The sequence below is a fragment of the Stegostoma tigrinum genome, chromosome 28 (genome assembly GCF_030684315.1).
Source record: "Stegostoma tigrinum isolate sSteTig4 chromosome 28, sSteTig4.hap1, whole genome shotgun sequence".
Lineage (NCBI taxonomy): Eukaryota > Metazoa > Chordata > Chondrichthyes > Orectolobiformes > Stegostomatidae > Stegostoma > Stegostoma tigrinum.
Genome location: NC_081381.1, coordinates 10,612,246 through 10,627,406, shown reverse-complemented (window position 1 = coordinate 10,627,406; position 15,161 = coordinate 10,612,246). Strand labels below are relative to the sequence as shown.

Below are 15,161 nucleotides of genomic sequence, written 5' to 3'. Positions count from 1 at the left end.
GACTTAAACACAGGGTACAGAGAGAGACAGCCTATCTCAGACACTCATGGTCAACTCTTTATCCTGCAGGCTTGGGGGTGCTGACTGCAACAACTAACATTCTGGTTCATGTAATAAATCTGGGAGGCTGCAGGAATGTTAATCCAGAGACCCAGGTAAATGTTATCCCCAGAACAAAATGTGGAGCTGGATGAACACAGCAGGCCAAGCAGCATCTTAGGAGCACAAAAATGTTCCAGAGAACCAGGTTCAAATTCAATAAATATTTTGAATTGAAAAAAATTTAACAATGACTATGAACCTATTGTCGATCATCAGAAAAACCCATCTTGTTCACTCATATCCTTTAAGGGAGAAAACTACCTCGCCTGACTCCAGACCCACAGCAATGCAAGTGACTCTTAACTGCTCTCTGGGCAGTCAGGGATGGGGATTGGGGACTAGTCCTAATCAGCAGTGCCCTCATCCCGTGAATGAACTCAAAGAAAAATAATCAGGCTCCTAACATGGAAATGGGGACCTTATTGGCAGCTAACTGTAGTTCCTCAGCTTTCCCACACATTGGGAAACAAGGGAGGGAAAGGAAAGTAGGGAAGGTTTTCACACTATGGACCCAGGAAAGGGAATACCAACATTCACACCCAATCCAACCCCACTCCGCTACCAATAGCGCACTTCCCCCTCTACCCAAACACACAAAGCCTCGTGTTATGGCCAGAAGAAATGTGGATGCTATAAATAAGAAACAAAAACAGATTTCTGGAAAAGCTCAGCGGGTCTGGCAGCATCCGTGATGAGAAATCAGCTACCATCAGTTCTGTCAGAAGGTCACTGGACCTGAAACGTTAACACTGAATTCTCTTCACAGATGCCACCAGACCTGCTGAGCTTTTCCAGCAATCTCTACATTTATGTTGCAGTTGTCCCCTCCTGACCCCCAGCTGGGCTCTCCATTAGCTAGTTGTTGGGAGGGAAAGAGTTTTAAAAAGAACAAAATCTTTTGCCATTGAGATTGGCAGCACTTGTACAGGGCCAAGTCGTGCTGTTATTTTTCTGCCTGGCCAAGCCCCAGCCTCAGCTGGTAGTGCCAGCTGACAGGTGATGGTGGGTGTAGGACATGGTCAATACAGAAATATTGCAATATGGGTCTATCATCAATTATAGCTGGATTATAACCCTTCACTTAGGTGCTATGTTTTGTGCCCTTTAGCACAGAAACCAGCAGCCATTGCCAACAAGATGAAGACTGATTGCCCCATTACACTGAGTTACTAGCTGTTCGCATCATGAAGCCAACACAATGTTCAAACATCATGTTTGTTATAGTGGAACAGTGACAGGGCTGATCTATTCCAGATTGAACAGGCAATAAATATCATTTGAATATTTATTGTAGGAATTCAGCAGACCGAGCTGGTCCATCATTCTCTTTACTGTAAACACAAGTAGTGAGCTCCATCTAAGCATGCTTTTACGCATGTCGATGGCCTCCCTCCCCCCACCCCCAGGCTGAACCAGATGGTTAAAGCACTGTATGATATAAATAAGATGAGCTTCCATAAATCTGGAATGGCTGCAGGTGATTTTAGCTCTCTCTTTTTGAAAAATCTCAGTCGAATCCAACATTCCATTTGTAAGCAGTGACCTCTCACCTAGAAGGCATTACAAAGCTTGTTTGATAATGAGCCAGGAACCGAAAGCAGAATTGCTTGTTGAATTAAGGTCTTAAAATAGTGTTGCTGTTGTCACAACCTTGTATTTTATTCATTCACAGAATGGAGGATCTCTCTGACGAGGGTAGAATTTAGTCTGTCCCTAATTGCTGAGATAGAAGTTAAGAGGGATCTTGGGTCCATGTCCATAGATCCCTCAGTTACAACCCAAGTTGATAGGGTTGTAAAGAAGGCGTCTGGCGTGTTGGCTTTCATTGGCAGGGGAACTGAGTTTAAGAGCCTTCAGGTTATGCTGCAGCTCTATAAAACTCTGGTTAGACCATACTTGGAATATTGTGTTCCGTTCTGGTCACTTCATTATGGAAAAGATGTGGAAGCTTTAGAGAGGGAGCAGAGGAGAACTACCAGGATGCTGCCTGGAATGGCAGGCAGGTCTAATGAGCAAAGGCTGAAGGAGCTAGGGCTTTTCTCACTGGAGCGGAGGCTGAGAGGTGATTTGATGGAAGTGTACAAGATGATGAGAGCAGAGAGTGTGGACAGTCAGAGACTTTTTCCCCAGGGCAGAAATGACTATTACAAGGGGGGATAATTTTAAGGTGATTGGAGGAAGGCATAGGGGAGATGTCAGGAGTAGGTTCTTCACACAGAGAGGCGCGTGTGTGGAATGCATTGCCGGCTGTGGCAGTGGAGTCAGATACTTTAAAAGGCCTTTAAGCGACTCTTGACTAGATGCATGGTGGGGGGGGGAAGAATAGTAAAATGTAGGGCAAAACGGGTTAGATTGTACTTAGTAGGATAATAGGTCGGCACAACATCATGGGCCACGAGGGCCTGTATTATATTCATATATTTGTGGGCCTGGAGTCACATTTAGACCAGGCAAGGTAAAGATGGCAGTTTCCCTTCTCTAAAAAGGGCATTAGGGAACCAGATGGTTTCTTCCTGACAATTGACAATAGTTGCATGGTTACCATGACTCTCAATTCCAGATTTTTATTGAATTCAAATTCCACCATCTGCCTTATCAGGAACTGAAACAAGTTTCCAGAACATTACCTGGGTCTTTGGATTAACAGTCCAGTGATGGCCTAGTGAAATTATTGGATGGTGTTTTAGGTTAGGAGCTGCATAAACACAATCTGGATTTTTTCTCCACAGGGTGTGAGCATTGCTGGCAAGACCCAGCATCTCTTGGCCATCCCTAACTGCTTGGAGAAGGTCATTGGTCAGCCATTTCACCAGGCACTTAAAAACTGGAGAAACTGTCTCAGTCAGATTTCCCATCAAGAAGAAAATTTCCAGATGAATTTTTATAAAGTGCAAACTCAGCAGTTTCACAGTCACAAAAATGACAAATTGCTGACTAGCCTTAAATCCATACTTATTTAATTCCACAGTGGTTTTGAACACTTTTCTGGAAGTCCTGGCCTCTGTAGTTCTAACTCAGACCATCACATCTCCAGTATGTTTCCATCAGCTCACTTGGTGGCTAATGATTAGCAAAATTTAACAGAAGCAACTTTGATAAGAGAGAGAGAGTCAATGAACAAAGGTCAGTTAGTGGTCAGACACTTCATACTACAGAATTTCTCAATTGTAAATTGTAAACTGTAATCTGCATGGAATTTTGTCAAATGTTTTCCATTCATACAGGTTTCTAATTCACATGCAGACAACAAGCAGTGTTTTGAAAAACGTGGTTTATCTTTTTAGGAGAAAGTCAGAAAGCATAGGTGATTAGTAGCTCACTGTGTGGGGTTTATGGAAGACAGATCCAGCATTAATGCTGCTCAGAGCTGCCAGCAGCTGACATGCTAGAAATTAGTTAACTTCTCCAAGACAGAAATGGATTTGCATTTATAGGGGTACCACTTCAGGTGGTGAAAGTCACCCAGGGCTTGATGCTCAACAGTGATCTGGCTACACAGGTGACTATAGGGCAGTGTGAAGAAGCTGTAATTTTCCACCATGCGGACAACGACCAGAAAAACGTGCTCGCAGGATCCATGTTTAAATTAGCCTCTGCAAATACAAAGACTTTTTTTGGAAAGGCAGGGATATTAGCCAGTGGAGTCACGAGTACAGACAGAGTGTCACAGAATTGTTATTGTGTAGAATAAGGCGACTCGAGCCCTTCAAACAAAATTACACAGTGCCAATCTCCAGATTTATCCCCCAAGCCTTTGGTCATCATTTTTTATCCAGATAGCCCCCAAATGCCTTAAATGAATCTCTCCTGATCGTGTTTCCAGATAGTGTGCTCCTAACTACTTGTTACCAACTAGTAGTAGGCATTTGTTGAGTGAAAAAGATTTTTCTCTCACATATTTGCATCTATTGCACATCACTTTAAATCTATGTTCTCACTCGCGTGCACGCTTTCTCTCTCATAGTCCTATACATGATTTTCAGAACTTTCATTAGGTCTCCCTTTAAGCACCTTCTCTGCAAAGAGAAAAGAGCAGTCCTAACTTCTGCAATCTATCCACGAAACTGAAGTTTATCATCTCTGAAACCATTGTTATTGTGATGTGGAGGTGCTGGTGTTGGACTGGGATGGACAAGGTTGAAGGTCATACACCACAAGTTATAGGGGGGAGGGGGAGAGAGAGAGAGAGAGAGAGAGAGAGAGAGAGAGAGAGAGAGAGAGAAGCCAAATAGGTCTCTGCAGGTGATCAAGACAGCCAGACTGTGTGTGTAAAGTATCGACAGCTCGACAAGTGAAAGGGTGACCTATAGATCTAATTAGAAACGAGGCAGAGGGATAATTACAAAAATAACTAAAAATAAAGGTGGTGCTGCAGGCACTAGACAGGTGTCAATCAGAAATCAATAGTTGTTGCATAGTTTGGATAGAAGGAATTAAACAGCCAATTCATTTATTAAAATTATCAGTGACTTTAAAATTCCAGTAGTTGCCTTCATGGGATTTGAGGCCAGAAACCCCACGGCACTGGCAGGGATGTCTCGATTACTAGCCCACTACCACCACTGAATCATCTGCTGCAGACAGCTACGTGATACCAGCCAAAATAACCCGTTCAGGGAGGGATTGGCTGAAGGATAACTATTGGGCCCGGGGCCCACAACAGCATCCCTTATGTTCTCTTCTCCCAGGTATTGCCCTGGGACCGAGAGGACACAGAGATCACAGCATTTCTTTTTAAACTCACGAATGAGGGCACCACCATGCCTAGGCAGCATTTATTGTCTATCCCTAACTGCTGATAGGTTAGGTCAGAGTCAGAGTCAATCATGTTGCTGTGAGTCTGGAGTCAGAGGCCAGACCAGGTAAAGATGGCAGTTTCCTCCCCAGAAAAGGCATCTGTGACCCAAGATAATAAAGTGTGAGGCTGGATGAACACAGCAGGCCCAGCAGCATCTCAGGAGCATCGGTGATCCAGATGGATTTTCCCTGACAAATCAGTAATGGATTCATGCTCATCGTTAGATTCTGAATTCCAGACTTTGACTAAATTCAAATGCCACCACCTGCCACGGCAGGGTTCAAACCCAGGTCGCAGAGCATTAGCTGGGTCTCTGTATCAACAGCCCAGTGATCACCCCACTAGGCCATTATCTCTGCAGTAGGCTCGGCCGAGGGGATGGAAGGGGACAGGGTGTCCAGCAGAGTAGGCACTATTCTAGGGAATATCCAATTCCTGCTGCAAGTGAGCATTATAGGTTGCAGATTGCTTGGTGACACAGGAAACACCGTCACTAAACCTGTAGGAGATGAATGGACAGAAGGGCAATGTAACAGGACAGTACAGAGGTGAGAGATTGTAACCCTGTACCTTCAGAGGGAAAGAGACAGGAAGAGGAAATAAGAGATTATTGTCCCATGAGATTGAAAGACCAGTTCAGGTAGAGTTGAAAAAAGAATGCAAGCGCACACCAGCTCACACTGGGCTTGGCATAAATGGTGTTCAGTGAATTTCTGAAAAGCAGCCACATGGAACAGATTCCTGAAAATGCAGAGAGCAAGAGACAAAACGAGCATAGCCATCTTTGTTCAGAAGCAACTTGAAGGTTCCTCGTGCAAGAGAAACATTTAGCAACAAAATAACCAGAATGAGGCAAGGGCAGGCTGAAGATCAGAGTCTCGGTATGTTCAGGTTGGGTGGGTTACCGTAATAAAAGCTTAACAAGGCCATGGGTCAAAAGGCTTTGTACATTTTTGGAATTGTGGCAATCTAATTCTCACAGTGCACCATTTCATATGGACAGGACAGACTTAATAAACACCGTCTATATTGCTGCTGGGGGTTAGAAAAGATAGGAGGATCTGCAGTGGACTAAGTTTGTACTAAACATCATTAAATAAAAGCAGCTGAAACCCAATCGTTACTGAACACTGCTGCACATTTAACTGTCCTGGGTAAAACTCCAGAGTATCGTCAAATAGCTGTTAGCCAAAGAGCACTCAGGAGTGCATGGCCCATGCTGAACACATCGAGCCCACCGGGTCCTGGGTTACACTTGACAATGCCAGCAATTCAGCAGCAAAAAACAAATCAAACAGAGGGAGCTAAAAGGCCCTGCTCCTGGCTCTCTGCTTAGAAAAGCCGGAGTGTCATTTAGGCAGATTCTTCTACATCCTAGAGAGTATGGGAGAAGATCCAACAGAGCTCTACAAGATGCTAAAGGATTTTCTTTTAAAATATTCATTCCTGGGATGAGGACGTTGCTAGCTGGGACAGCATTTATTATCCATGCATAATTGCCCAGAGGGCAGTTCAGAGTCAACCACATTGCTGTGAGGGAGTCACGTGTAGGTCAGGCCGGGTAAGGATAGCAGCTTCCTCTCCTAAAGGACGTTAGTGAACCAGATGGGTTTTTCCTGACAATCTGCTATGGCCATCATTAGACTGTTTATTCCGGGTTTTTCATTGAATACAAATTTCACCATCTACCAGGGTGGGATTCAAACCCAGGTTCCAGAGCAGTCGCTTGGTCTCTAGATAGTTAGTCTGGTGGTTATTAGTCTACCACTTGGCCACTTCCTGCCCAGGCTACAAAGACGCAGAGACAATGGCCCACTTTAGGGAAAAAAAATCTTATGCAGTAATTGTTTTTAGGATAAAGGGTGACAGATGTAAAGCAGAGTTGAGGACAAATTACTTCTCTTAAGTAAGTGTGAATCTGTAGAATTCACTCCCCAGGGGCAGCAGATGCTGGGACATTAAAATTTACTCAATAGAGGGCAGAGACAGATTTTTAATTAGCAACGGATTGAAAGGATATGGAGAGCATGGAGGAAAAAGTGAAGTCGAGGCAGAGATGAACTCAGCCATGATTGTATTAAATGGCAGAGCAAGCTCGAGGGGCTGAACGGCCCACTTCTCGGTCTTACGGCTCATGATCAAATCGTGACCAATAGCTAGGAGCAGAGGTCAGCACCTTAAAAGGCCCAAGCTCTTGTAAAACAGATACTGATCTGGGTGGGAGGACTGAAATCCAAATGGAGGCAGACACAGTGAAGGAAGAGACATGATGGTTTAAGAGGGTAAAACCTAGATAAAGGGAGAGTGCGGATGAGCAGGGAATAGAAGGGGCAATATCTGACAGAGAACAGTGACCTACACTTGGGAAACAGGATGAGTTGATTGAACAGTATTGCTTTTCTTGTAGTTGCTTATTAAATTTAAATTCAAAATATGATCAATCGATTGTGAAGCAAACCTAAAATCATTAAAAGTAAACTACAAAGTGTTAAAATAAAACAATGAGTGACAGATACTCAAGATCTGAAACTGAAACAAAAACAAAGTGCTGGTGATAAAAGATCAGCGGGTCTGGCAGCATCGATGGAAAGAGATACAGTGTTAATGCAGTTTTGAAGGCGGCTGACTGGACTAGAAATGTTAACATCGTCTGTCTCTCTCTCTTCTCCCCCCCCAACCACCAAAAGATGATGCCGGACCTGCCGAGTTTCTCCAACGTGTTTTTGGAACAGAAAGCATCAGTTTTAATGTCACAGCTTTTCAGGGAAACTCCCCCGATAGACAATGCAGTTACACAAGAGACGGGTGGCATGGTGGCTCAGTGGTTAGCACTGCAGCCTCACAGCACCAGGGACCCGGGTTCAATTCCAGCCTCGGGCGACTGTCTGTGTGGGATTTGCACATTCTCCCCATGTCTGCAGGGCTTTCCTCCCAGTCTGAAGATGTGCAGGGTAGGCAGATTGCCCATGCACAATTGCCCATATAGTGTTCAGGGAGGTGTAGATTAGGTGGGTTATAGGGGTCTGGGTCTGGGTGGGATGTTCTGAGGTTCGGTGTGGACTTGTTGGGCTGAAGAGCGTGTTTCCACACTGTAGGAATTCTAAAAAAAAGGTTATTCCAAAGATCATTCAGCCTATAGTGGCTGCATCAGCAACTTAGTAACTCTCTCCCCCCCTTCCTTCAACGTTGCCCTGCTAATGATTTACTCACCAGTTTCTGACTCCGATCCTTCTTGCAATATTGTGTAACTGTGTGGCTATTTTTATTAGCCAGCACCAAAAAAAAGTTGCAGTGACAGTTTTAATATCAGAAATTAGCAGGAAATAGTTCATACACGTTTATGTGCATTGTGTGACTGAATTTAAATTTGTACATTAACAAGCATCCCTGGGACTCCAAGGAAAGCACTTCAAATGATCAAAGATTGTGGCATTTAACCCACCTGTTTCAATAACAAAACAAAAAGACGACAGGTTAAAGTGCAAATGTCACATAAATGAGAAAGTGTAGAGACCATGGGTCCAGTGAAAGTTACTAATGTTACATTTACCAAATGAAAGATGCCTTTACCCACATCTGGATTCCTCATTAGTCACACGTAGCTGACAGTGAATATCTTGGCCGAGGTGTGACGAAGTAACATTCAGGATCATCTTCAGTTTTGAAAATTACTGCTTACAGCCCTAATCTTAAACTCCAATATTTAAGACAAAACTACATCTTTTCTCCTCCACCCCTAAAAGAAAAACCCTAATTTAATGTTAGCAACTGAATAAAAAAGGGAGAAAGAAAAAAGGCCAGTGACTCTCAGGGTAAAGAACAGCCTGTGTTCAGGCACATTCAGCAAACAGCATTCAGACTGCTCTGTGATACTAACAAAGGACAGAGAGTCTTATGGAGATGAAGAATGAAGAAGAATGCCAGATGTTAGTTCGCTATGTAAAGTTCAGTGATTTAAAAGGGAGGGAGGACAGGCTCTTCAATTTGAGAGACACTTTCATAAACTTGAATATGATAAAGTACAGGATTCCACAAACAAAAAAATCACTGAAATATGAAAAGGTAGTAACTCATCTGTGGAAACTGTAGCAGTCGATTTTCAAAAACACACCAATCAACAAGATTAAAAGGAGTAATTATTCCAATTTTGTTGGCCTATAGGAGCAGGAGTAGGCCATTCACAGTACATTAGCCCCACTCCAACACTGAGCTAGATCATAGCCAATCTTTCTCCTTGTAGACATTTTCCTGCAACATTCCATATCCCTTGATCTCTTTAATATCGAGAAACTCATTGGATAGATGGTGTTGGTTGGGTGACCAGGGGTACCATCTGCTAATTCCATTTCTATCCGTCCCTCCCTGAAGAGCGAGGGCCACACAAACAAGAAAGCACCAATCCAGGACTGAGGAGACACTTAATTCAATGTATATTCTTCAGTTTTTACAATTACTTAATACAATTTGACTGGAGGGACTTGGTCAAGATTTCCATTTTTCACCCAAGTATTAAAGAACTCAAGCACAGAACAGTAAAGCAACTTTATAGAAACTAAAAAAGGGGACTCTCTTTCCCTCGCTCTCTCTTCCTGGTCAGTTGCCAAGATAAAATACCTGGGAGCACATGTGGTCCCAGTTTTCAGGGAAACACTGTAGCTGTTAGAAATTTCTGTTTAGATCATTAAAAAAAGCAGCAATAATTAACCCACATACAGCCAGCTGTCTGATTTTTCATGAACATTTTCACACAGAGGCAGCTCCTACAAACATGGCCGAGAATAATTGGTTTCAAAGCAGGCTTTCATTTTTTTTTGCACACAACACCCCCCTTTGCCCCCACCTCTCACACAGAGGGGTTTAAATATAAATAGACGCATTGTTCAGTAATGAACTCAAAAACAAGTCCTTTCAACAGACTGGAAGTCTATTTTGGCAGCAAATAACAGGTCATAGAAGGTCACGTGAGATCTTTTGTTCACTTACACAAATGTGTCACAAGCAAGTAATTATGTTGTCAAAGATTTTTTTTCTCCGCAATTGGTTTGTTTCAAATATAGTATAGACTGAAGTTTGAAGAAATGCAAGTGTTTAAATGAACATTGCCAGGGCCAGTACATTTCCCTTCCAGATGCTATTGTTTTAGGTTTTAAACAAAAACAGCCACGTGTTATCATTTATGAGAAAACGTGGGGGAGAATTCTGCTGTTTTATGGGTGTAAAGGGCTCGCATGCTGGAGGCCACAGAATGTCCAGCAGATAAGTTTAAATTTGCCCCAAAAGGTGGGCCAGGGGGCTGCACATCAATGAGTGCCCCTCTGTCAACACCAGAGCAGCCCACCTTGTATCCAAAGTAAGCAGGACTACCGAAGGTTCAAAAGGTAAACAGACAGAATGATGGATTCTCTCCAAACTTCTTCAGAAGGGTCTGGGCCTGAAACGTCAGCCTTCCTGCTCCTCTGATGCTGCTTGGCCTGCCGTGTTCATCCAGCTCTTCAGCTTGTTATCTCTAAACATTGATGCAGTCTGGCCACAACCAGAGGTCTGCAGGCACTATGTCGCTACCCAGACTAAAAGACCAGTGTGGACTCCCTCGATGCAAAGGGGAACAAAGGCAAAGCGAGATCATAGCAACTCAGGATGGTGTCACACAGAGCACCAACTGGCTACAGAATGCCACTCGGAAGTGTAGCCAGACTATCCCATACAGCATCTGCAGTTCTTTTGGTTTTTAGTATAGTATTTGACTCACTGCTACATTTCTTCCAGGGATGCCCACCTTGTCTTGCTCCTCCCTCCAAGGAGGATTTCCATTCCAATCTTTGTTCTTGTCTGTAGTCATTAACTTCACTGTCACTCCTGGTGATGGACCAAGTGTTTGCTAAAACTTGTTTCTACAACTACATTTCTGAGGAAGGGTCACATGACCTGAAACAGTAATTGATTTCTCTCCACAGATGCTGCCAGACCTGCTGAGCTTTTCCAGCAGTTTGTTTTTGGTTCTATTCCCTACTAAAACTGGGTGCTTAACAGACCTGTTCAAGGGCAAGAAGAAAGTCCAAAAAGATACGTGTTTAGTTGGACAGATATCTGAATGAGACATGACATTTCTAACTTCATGGCTTTCCTCTCAATCATTATCTTCTGTTAAATGGTGTCTTTAATTTATTAAATTAATAGATACCTAGCACATCTGCTGTGACATCGCAAATGAGACACACAGAGGTCATACTCCTGCTGACAATGTAAACAGGCAGGACAAGTGCATATTTGGAAGGAAATCTCCTCAAAGAGAGAGAGAGAGAGAGAGAGGGAGGAAGTGTTTTTCATTTGTAGCCATGTGCAAATATTATCTTCCTCTGATATTGTAAATAAATGTGTTCCTGCAAGCAACCTACTTACACGAATGGATAAAGCTCTCCCCCCTGTAATCTGGGGAGTTGACAAAAGGAGGGGAATTGGTACTTCTAAATTGTAACTTTTTTTTCCCCCCCACAAAAAATGTTGAGGTGTGTGAGGATTTTGCAGAGAAACTTTTGGGAGTTCTTGCAACTTGAAATATTTTGCCAGAGTCAGGACAGAGGCTATTCCAGATTTTTTAAATGGGGAAAGAGTCATTAAAATATTTGAAGCAAGGAGGAAGAAAAGTTACCAGTAACAGAAAGTATACAAACCACAAACACCAGAATCGCCCTGCCGGCTGGAGCTGACAGAGGTTGGCTGTAGGAGTACACAAAGCCAGTAAAGTTCAAACTGCTTAAAAATTGCAGTTTGTGGCAGGCAAAGTTAAATCAGAAACAAAGACTAGTGCAGTTTAATATTTTGTAAACACTGAGCAACATCACAAGAGAGTTATAGAAGTGTAAAGCAAAGAAACAGACCCTTTGATCCACTTGTTGAACAGATGTCCAGAATTAATATAGTCCCATATCTCTCTAAAAACTCTTCCTAATTAGTTAGCCATCATTTTAAAAAGTGTTGGAATTGTAGCAACCCCCCACCAACCCAAATCACTTCTGGCAACTCATTCCCTATCTGCCCCACCCTCTGAGAAAAAAAAAAGTTGCTCCTTAGGTAGCTTTAAAATCTTTAGCCTTTCACCATAAAGCTGTGCCGCCTAGTTTTGGACTTCCCTACCCTGGGGAAGGGAGCTCGGGGCTGTTCACCTTATAGAATCATATGGGGCATGGATAAGCCTCGATAAAAAGGTCACCGCTCAGCCTCCTGACACTCCAGGGAATATAGCCCCAAACATTTCCACTCCCCCTCCCATTCTTTAGAAGACATGTCCATCATGGGCCTCCTGCAGTGCCACAATGATGCCACCCGAAGGTTGCAGGAACAGCAACTCATATTCCGCTTGGGAACCCTGCAGCCCAAAGGTATCAATGTGGACTTCACCAGCTTCAAAATCTCCCCTTCCCCCACTGCATCCCAAAACCAACCCAGTTCGTCCCCTCCCCCCACTGCATCCCAAAACCAGTCCAACCTGTCTCTGCCTCCTTAACTTGTTCTTCCTCTCATCCATCCCTTCCTCCCACCCCAAGCCGCACCTCCATCTCCTACCCACTAACCTCATCCCGCCTCCTTGACTGTCCATCTTCCCTGGACTGACCTATCCCCTCCCTACCTATACGCTCCTCTCCACCTATCTTCTTTTCTCTCCATCTTCGGTCCGCCTCCCCCTCTCTCCCTATTTATTCCAGAACCCTCACCCCATCCCCCTCTCTGATGAAGGGTCTAGGCCCGAAACATCAGCTTTTGTGCTCCTGAGATATTGCTGGGCCTGCTGTGTTCATCCAGCCTCACATTTCATTATCTAGGTAAACAAGATGATCATTTACGGAACTCGTACCATTCAGAACAGGGGCAGAAATACATAAAGTGCTGCAGAACCTCAGCAGGTCTGGCAGCATCTGTGCAGAGAGTAACAGAGTTAAAGTCTTGAACTAAAACAGAAGCTGCTGAGCAGGTCTGGCAGCATCTGTGAAGGAAAAGGAAAGTCAGTTAATGTTTCGGATCCAGTGGCCTTTTCTCTTTTGCGTCTTGGTCCATTTTGACTCTTTCAAAACCATTCCGTAGAACAGAAAGGTTTTTGGAGAGGACTCACACTGGATTCAAAACTAATTCTGTTTCTTGCTCCAATGATGCTGCCAGACCTATTGATTTTCCTCAGCACTATTTTTTAAATTTCTGGCACATGGCACACTCAGTCCTCGTTATCCCTGATTTTCTCCCCGCGGCTCAGTGTTCAAAATCCTTCTCTTCCCCTACTGTTTGTTCCTCAGCCAACACTGTGGTCTTTCATGGTAAACAGGAGCGGTATCCACAGGAAATCTGCATCCTTCCACTCACACTGAATGTGGCCTGGATGGATTTTGCTTCTATTACACGGAGTAGGAATAACCACAGAGCGGTTCAAGCCTGAAATAAGACACATGGGGTTGCCTGCACGAACAGCACAAATATTTCTTAGATTATTGGCAATCAGGAAGAAGCTGCCAATTGGATTTCATCAAGAAGGTAAACATGGTCATTTAGACTCATTGACCATTCATGGCAGGTGGGGTTGTGGGCAGGGGGGCTGGGAGGAGTAGCCACGATGGAATCCAGATCTCATTTTACTGCCTGCAGAGAGTAAATGTTGGACAAGGTGTAAAGCAGCTTTCCCACCTCACCCCACAAGGATCCCACCCATTCATTTCCTTCTGTTGTTCCGATTGATGGTGTTTGGGGGATGGTTTGCGGCACCTAGGTTTTTCCACACTCGACTTGCTAACCTTGGGTGAAATGCAGGTGCCTTCAGAAGTTTGTGTCATGTTTAATTTGAGTACACACCTGGCTAGAACATGTCAGGCATGGGAACGTTCGTGCTTGAAGCAAAATGAAATGCTGAGGTTCCATTGAACAACTCAGACAGACAGAGTCACAAACAGCATCAACTCATGGCTCTGGGTGGGAGCTGACACACAAGACAACCCCAAGTACCCTGCACGTCATTTCTCTCAAAATGGTGATCCCTTTCCAAGGTGGGAACTAGCAAACATGTGATCGTTCCTGAGGGACCACACTTGCCCACTCACCAGGCTGAATTTTACGTTGATTGCAATGTTGGATAGAAATTATTTACCAAACTGGCATTAGTTGAAACAAAAGCCAAGTAAAAAGCTGATGAAATAGAAGATGGCATGAGAGCAACCACTTGACCCTTTGCTGCAGCACAGGATACAATCCTGGCCAAGAACACGTTACTGCAGATCGGTTACACAGCCGCACTGTATAGTTTCATCTTGAAACGAATTATTAGCTGCGATGCTGAACACTGGTTTCACTGGGAATTTGTCACACACACAGTTTGTACATGTCTGTGGTGTGGATTCAGAAGGCTATTTGACCCAGAAAAGCAAGCGCTGACCCCAATCCCAGTGTACCATTGAACATTGAACATTGAACTGGACAGTGGCCAGGAGCTCCAGCTATTTGTAATAAATTGTGGCTGAATAAAAAGGGTGCTGAGGTCAATCGTAGGCTCTGTGTTAGTTTTGCATCTGCGCACACTGCCTTCAAATCTGGGACTTTCTTCCAGGCATTGCGATCCACTTCTCAAACCAGCAGGGAGCTTGTTTCAGGAACTCTCTACTGTTTCAAAAGCAGCTTCAAGCAACATGAATTTCAGAGGGTCTATTCATTCGGTTCAGGTCAGATCACACTGACCCAGAAAGAATGAATTCATTGCTACTTGAATACTATAGTCTGTGCGAATAGATTGTTATCAGGGCTTTCATATTGCACAAGCACAATACAATCATATATTGGGGCTGTTCGCCATGATAAAACCTCAGTCAAACAAACAAACCAGCCGAAAGGCAAGGCTGTTTGTGGAAGTATTTTCAGAAAGGATAAATCTCCAAGGGCAACAACTGTATCATGTAACCCAATTATACATATACCTGCTCATTCAGGTACAATTTTCATTATAAACGCTGAAGAGATTATCTTTAAATCAACCTCCTATTTTTGAAATGGTCGAAGTGAATGCCAAGCAGTAAAGTATTTAACATTATCCTCTCACCAAAATGAATGAATGATGCTGGGACGGAAGAGGGCACAGTTCCAGTCCATAAACCAGGAAGATACCAGGGCACTGTAACCATCTGCTGGTGCTGCTCAGGGGCATTAGTCAGCCAGTTTGATTGGAAAAGTGGAACGTGAACGTACAAATGGAGTCGACAATCTGTTCAGGGTGCCCTATCCTTTCCCTAAT

General features: G+C 43.8%; 1 protein-coding gene across 11 annotated transcripts in view; it reads right to left on the bottom strand.

The window, feature by feature from the left end:
- The window catches only part of LOC125466567 (polyhomeotic-like protein 2), a 271,012-nt gene that overhangs the window by 228,823 nt on the left and 27,028 nt on the right, over positions 1-15,161 (bottom strand). The window lies entirely within an intron of this gene.